Consider the following 7,497-nt stretch of genomic DNA (forward strand, 5'->3'; position numbering starts at 1 on the left):
AGTCTGTTGGGGTTTTTAGAAAAGAAAGAGATAGTTGATTGTACTCTTTGTATCTTGTGGAATTGAGCTGGGTTTGTTTGGCTAGTTATTGAATTGGGTACGAGAGTGTTGGCAGAGTATTAGGTGCTTAGGCTCTTTGCTATATCTATAGGAGTATTTTGAGGTGATGTTGTTGTACTAAAAATGTTGGTGATAAAATGCAAAGTCCCTATATTTGGTTCTGAGTACTACTAGTTGTTGAAGAATAAAGTAAAAAAGAGTAAATTCCTTAGGTTCCTTGATTTGATAGCTAAGGTGCTAGCGATGGTATTGGTTAGTAAGGGTAACCTCATTTTGTTTCCATTATCTTTGTTCTATCCCTTATCTAAAGGTTCTGGTTATTGAGCTTATTCCACTAATAGTAGGAAGTGATGAGTTATTGTTTTCGATATGATTGTTACGAGTGTTTAGATTGGCGAGCTAATTGGTTTTCTTGTTTCCAAGGATTCCAGTATGTTTAGGTGACTATCGGATTGCTATTTACTTATTCCTCATAATCTCATAATAGTGTAGAAATATTTATTGGAATGAGTTGGAGGTATTGCTTTTGATATATTAGATAACTAAGGTACTGTTAATGTATATAGTGATCTGCTTAGCCGATTTCAGTCGGATAGTGTGCTCCAGACCTTTTAGAATATCTACTACCTCAGTATTAAAAATGTGCAAAAGCGGGTTGATTGTTTTATGGCTGGATATTACTGGAAATTGTTTCCGATAGATTGTATAATTATAGCTAATTATCTTTTGCCCTTAGTGATATTGTTTAGTACTGTTCGAGAAGACTATGATATAACTATCAGGTAGACAATTCCATTATTGTATGAATTCAAGTGTGGCTGCTTCTTTCTTTACATTTTTTATAGGGTCGTTACAGCTCCCTACAGAAAAGTGTAGTGGGGAGAGTATTGGTTTTAGTATTTTCGGAATCAATTCAGTTAGTCTGTGGAGGTTGATATTGTTTATCTTATATTGAAATGCTTGTACTAAACGAATTGTTAATAGGTGATTTTCGTTTACTTTGCGGAGTTGGAACGCAAATCTCATTTGTGCTTGTTCGAGTGCTAGCTTGCTGGACAATAATCTAGAGTCTTTCAGGATTGTAATGGTTGGAGTTGTATGCCAAGCGGGTAGAATTCTTTTTACTATTAGAATAATTGTTCGATCAATCTTGGTAATATGACTATCCAGCCTTATACTTATCATTGTATTACAGGCAGCTCCCCCTACTTGGTTTGACTTCATTTGGTCTATATACCATACCTCGAATCTATAGAAAGTAGAGGGAAGGATGTAGATAATTATCTCTTTGCGTAGTGTTGCAGCTAATAAGCTGTGATATATCTATGCAAGCCCTTTGATATACCTCGTAACCTTGTGAGCTTTTGCTTTTCGTTTTACTACATGTTTTTTGAAGGTAAGTTTTCGATTAAACTAGACTTCCAGTTAGTGTAAGGCTGGTTGAATAGTTTCGTTGTTTGTTTTATTGATTGAACAGATCGTTATTTTATTGTTCATCTCCAGGTGCGGGGTGTATATCTCTTCCTTCGGGAGAGGTGTATTATCTCTAGCTTTTCTGATGCAAATATTATGTGGTTTTGTTTATTCTATTAGAAAATCTGGTGGAGATTGTGTTTGAGGAGATCAATGTTCTTGTGAATATTTTTAAATGTGTGATAGATGTAGATATTGTCAGTATACTCAAAGCGCAGCTTAGTGTCTTGATTCAAAAGCTTAGCAAGATATAGAATATATAGTACAGGTAAGAGTGGGGAGCCCTGCGGAATGCCGCACTTAATGTGACTATATTCTGTGGTTGCGTTTTCCAGTCAAACTCTTATTAAGCGGTTACTCAGAAAGGCTTGAACTAATTGTAAAAAGAAGTGGAACTACTCTTGCTAGCGTATACATTCCAGTAGTTTATTCAGTAGGAATATATCGAACGTGCTTTATATATCCAGTGTAATTATTATGACTTTTTGTTTGTGGGCAAAGGCCTCTTCAATATTGTGTGCAAACGAAGTGACTAGGTTCATTACTGCTCGCTTAGGGAACGCTCCATTGTATTAGGGGCTGAGTATACTTATTATTATTGTGGTTTATAAAATACATTGAGCGATTATGTGTTCTAGACCTTTCGAGATGCATGAGAGTAGGGCTATCAGTTGTCAGAATTATATTGACAATTTGTTTTTCTTTCCGGTCTTAGAAATCATTATTACCTCTACCCATTTCTATTTATCTGGGAAATAGTTAAGTTACAAGTATTTATTGAAGATCCTAGCGATTATCAATTCAATGGAGTCTCAGCAAGCCTTCAGAAGGCAAATAGTAATCTGATTGGGCTTTGATGAAATACTTGTAATTTCTATAATACTCTTTTCCATTTTTTCAAGAAATACTTTTATGCTTTATAGGAGTTCATTAGATATATGGTTTAGCCGGAATAAGTTTGTTATGAGATTATTACTGCTATCAAAATATTCGAAAATCTTCTTTTGTAGAACCCAAGCTTTTTCTACAATATTTTCGATTACCACACTATCAACAACCAGGGGTGGCACTTTGAGGTTAATAATAAGCTTGTATTAGCCGATCACTTTGTATAGGTTTCTGTTGTAGCTTACCTTATCAATGATTTCGTATTAGTATTGGCGTTTCGCTTTTCTGATTATAGTTATTAATCCCTACCGCCATTATTCCGCCTGGTCGGTGTCTTCAGCTCTGGCTGTTCTATAGTTTTGATATGCCATTCTGTATTTGCTCATCTACCAAGGGGTAGAGTGTCCAGAGGCGCCTTTCTCCTTTTCTATTAAGCGAATCGCTGATTCAAATAAAGAATCTAGTATTTCTATTAATTTATTGACCTGTTTGATAAGTATATTCGCTGAGCTTGGAAAGTGGGGAACTCCGTTTTTTATGATTCCCTGAAAAACTGAAAGGCTTTTCTTACTGATCACACAACCAAAGGGCTTGGCAATGGATAAGGTGAGGTTTGGGATTGTAGTTATCTGTATTTTGTGGTCAGAGTTGCTTTTCAGATTAATATTAATAATAGTATTAGTAAAAGGGATATTAGAGAAGGTCAGATTAATTATATAACCTACTTTGTGGGTAGGGACTCCTAGGATTTCAATAAAGTCCATCCTATTCGAAATAGATTATTCTGTAAGGAAAGCTTCTTAGCCAGTCAAAGTTATACTAGGCTTGAATAGATTATACTTAGTATTGAAATTATTGTTTATTATTATACAATCAAGAAATATTATAGAGATTATTAGATTTATTATCTCCTTGGTATCTGGCTATCGGTATATATTAATAATCTGCATACTGTTTATTTTTATTCAAAAAAAATCCCAATATAATTGAACACATTTTTGTTAAACATATAGTTGTTTGCTTTTGCACATATATATCATTATTCTTAGTCTCTCCCTTTTTCTTTCAAGACTGTTTAAACTATCCCAACTATCCATTAGCACAAAGAGATTATACCCCGAATAGTTCTGGGTCCGAGTTTCAGAATATATAAAGAATTTCTGTATATATAGAACCTCCAAGTCTTATTCATATACCATTTGCAATATTGTAATATACACTCCTATCTTCTTCTGTACATTTGCCTAGCCAATCTGTATAGATTGGGCTGTAGCTATCTGGCAGTTAGTACCGTAATATCAAAAGGAGTAGCTATTTATTCAGATTGATATTAATATCTATATCGGTATATTGCAATAGTGTAATATTGAAAAGCATTTTCTTATTCAAACTGCCCTCATTTAGACACTTTCTTTTAGAACAGCAGGGGTCCTCGGGCGAGCTGCTAGTCGGGGAGGTATTCTGAGGGGCATGTTAGGAGCTGCTCAGATTTTCATATATAATGATATGTTCCTCGCGGATCAGAGAGAGGATCTCTATTACAACACTTCGAGAGGCCGTTGTAATCGAGGTAAGTGTTTTGTTGATTAATGCCTTAACAATCAGACAAGTTTTTCGACTGTATTTCTTAATTTCATGAACTTCGGATTTCGTAAGGTGTACAACTTTCCTATTAACTCGATGTAGTATTGCAGAACAGCTGTTGTGCTTGGCCTGGAATAGTCCTATACAGTTTGTATATTTAATCTTAGCCTTATATTCAGATCCAAATAGGCTGTTGTGATTCGTTTGTAGAACGCTGCAGTTATTACATCTTGGGGTGTTCTTGTATATTATTGGGTTATAGAAATCTTGGTATCCTGGATTATAGTGAGTAATACACTACTTGAACTTAATATACCAAGCTTGTTTAGAGTTATCAAAGAGCTTGAAGGAAGAGACTTCTCTCGATAGGCTGACAATCCAGGTTTGCTTATAGAAATCGGCTATTCGGATAGTAGTTCGATAGTCGATCGAGGAAGTGTCTGTTTATATTAACATTTCCTTGATTATTATTTTCTTAATAATAAGTATTCTATCTCCATTTAGATTATTAAGAGAAGTTGGAACCCCTTCTAATATATAGTAATACCAGATTATAAATCGTTCTAGGCTATTATAATTCAGGATCTTCTTGATCTTTTTTGTATTCTCAGCTTCGAGGAGTTTATTATGTATAGCGCTACTAGCAGTGTATATTGCCCAATCAATAGCTATAGGAGTAATAGCTGCTATATCGATTATTTTCAGATTAGGAATAACTTCATCGATCGCCTTTCTTAATATATAGACATTCGGGCAACTTACTATCGATATAGCAATTCCTGCTGCTAATAGACAGATATCCACTCTGGTTTTCCGGGATTTAACTAATCTTCATTTGTTGGCCTGCCCTTGTATATACACGTTTGTGTTTATAGATGTACTTGAGTTTTTCGGAGTCTTTATAATATCCGCATAAATACAGTTTGAATTATTACTGGTCCTGTTTCTAGCTATAGATTGTATTATACTTTATAATAATCTAGCTTTGATATTATTTATTACTATATTATATATTTCTTTATTAAAGACTATTTTCTTTAATATATTATCAGCTTCAAATTAGTGAAGCATTATTTCGAACACTTTGTAAACCTTATATTTGAATTGCACTTGCTTATCGAGATGTGACGGAAACGGTGTTGTAGACTACATAGATCAGATCATGTGATAATCAGGTATTCATTATATAGAATACTCCGGAGCGGAACAATAATAACCGAATCGGCCGCAGGACTGATCACCACTCCCGTAATCGGTACCCGAAGATCACCCAGTATATAATCCAATCTTTTCTTTACGAGAAAAGATCAGTTCTAACTATAGATAAGGAGATATACACATTCTTATACTTATAAAAAAAAAAAAAAAAAAAAAAAAAAAAAAAAAAAAAAAAAACTATTGTCCTGTACAATAGTTATAAGCCCGGTTCGCGTTTAAATACAGCTATCTTGCCATAGACCACTCTTGTAATCAAGAATAGGCATATCACAATCCATATCTGAAAATCCAAATTTTCACTGTCCAAATACCCGAATCAATTATATCAACACAACATACACATTTATTGATATATCTTATTATCTAATCGGATTGGCTAGCCTGGTACAATGCTTTTAGGGTTAAATATCAGTTAAAAGATATTTGGAATAAGATTGATCCTGAACTTCTATTAAAAACAAATCCTTTAGCCTCTCTCTCCTTAGAATCATTATTTAAAGTGATTAATTGGCTGATTGCAGCTCTATCTATTCCTTCAATTCTTGAGAGTATTCGATAGAAACAGGATAAGGCCAAACGGCATGTCTATGAGGCAGAGCTTGTTAAATATTATGCCAAGTATTTTGAACGGAAAAGCAAAGATGGGGATATAGAAATGAAAGAATCAATTGATTACCCAATTGCTCCTCCACCACCATCTGAGCCTGCATCTATATCTATCGTTGATATAATTCCTTTGTTTATTGCTTTTGATAGATTATATTGTAATAAGAAAATAATATATGATGATAAGCACAAATCTTATTGATAAGTCTATAAATGGATTCAATCAACCATTGATCCAGCTCATCTTATAAAACTGTCTTTTTCAAATAAGGGATTAAAGGCTCAGCCACTTTATAAGGTAGTCCTCTCGCTCCGTAACAAATTAGCACCATCCCACCAAGTCATTGAAATAATCGTTTAATCCGAATACCGTACATTGATTACTCAGGTATCTAATGAACAAACTGATCCGGTCAAATGGTTTCGGAATTGGGGTATTACCTATTTAAAGGTATTTGTATACAGACTTCCAGATACTTATAAACTATTAGCCACCCACATTTTCTTTAACACTATTGGGATCAGAATAACATCTTTATAAGCTTAACACAAAATCGATAAGATCGATGAAAAGATTTATTTAGACCAAGAATATCAGATACTTCAACAGATAGCTACAATATTTGGGGATATTGTAAGCTGCAATGCTGTATTACCTAAAACAAAAGGAATCTATACTATTGAGTAGCCCAAACCACCTATTCCATCCAAAGGAATTTCACAAGATCAATTCAAGGGTTCCCATTTTAACAAGAATATTAGGAAAGCAAAATGTCCTTGTATGTTTAAGAAAGATAGACAAAGGTACAACTTTTATAAATGGAATCCTAAGGATTGTAGCAAAATGGAAATTACTTTGACCAGGAAATGTATTAATCACTTAAGTATAATTCTCTTTGCAGATCAGATCAAGGAGATTAAGCAAAAAATCATGAATGAGTGAAAGCACCTTCATAATACTTTTAGGAGCAAGGGATAGATAAAAGGATTATCTTATGATACCATTCCACCTATTACCAGAATGCCAGACAAATTCATAGGTATTACCATACTGAAGGTATTCGCAACCAACTCGACTTCAAGATCAGAGTTTGAATTCTATAACTCTACCCTCCTTGATAGTTGTGGAGTATTGCATGTTGTTAACGATATATCTCTTTTGGATAACTAATTATACTATCAATCCTCCGAGGATGATCAGGTGGACTCAGGACTAGCATCCTATCAAGTTATCGGAAGAGGCCAGAGAATAATAAAAGGCATTCTTAATAATAAGAATCTGATCCTCACAGACATCGCCCTGATTCCTGGTTTCCATGTTAATATTGTTTCCGAGGCACAATTGTTTAAACTAGGTTTATAGTTTAGTGGTTTCGATGCTACTCTACACTTTAGGAACATAATAAAGAATAAGGTATGTACACAGTGTATTAGACACAACAACCTTATATTCTTAGAAATAAAGCCTTGTTCCTTTTATTCTTCTATTCTAATCTCAAATTGTAATCTCATATATCCTATTGCTTCTCGTAAGATTAACAAATCCTTTAGACGATCAAGGGACACCCCAATCCCAAGAAAGGATCAAGTAGAATTATGGCATGAGAGAGCGGGATATCTTGGAAAGGAAGTACTTAAACACTTGGTATTTGCTGTGAGAGGAGTAAG

Source organism: Botrytis sinoallii (assembly GCF_014898435.1).
Source record: "Botrytis sinoallii strain Bc 23 chromosome Unknown BSIN_008, whole genome shotgun sequence".
Taxonomy (NCBI): Eukaryota; Fungi; Ascomycota; class Leotiomycetes; order Helotiales; family Sclerotiniaceae; genus Botrytis; species Botrytis sinoallii.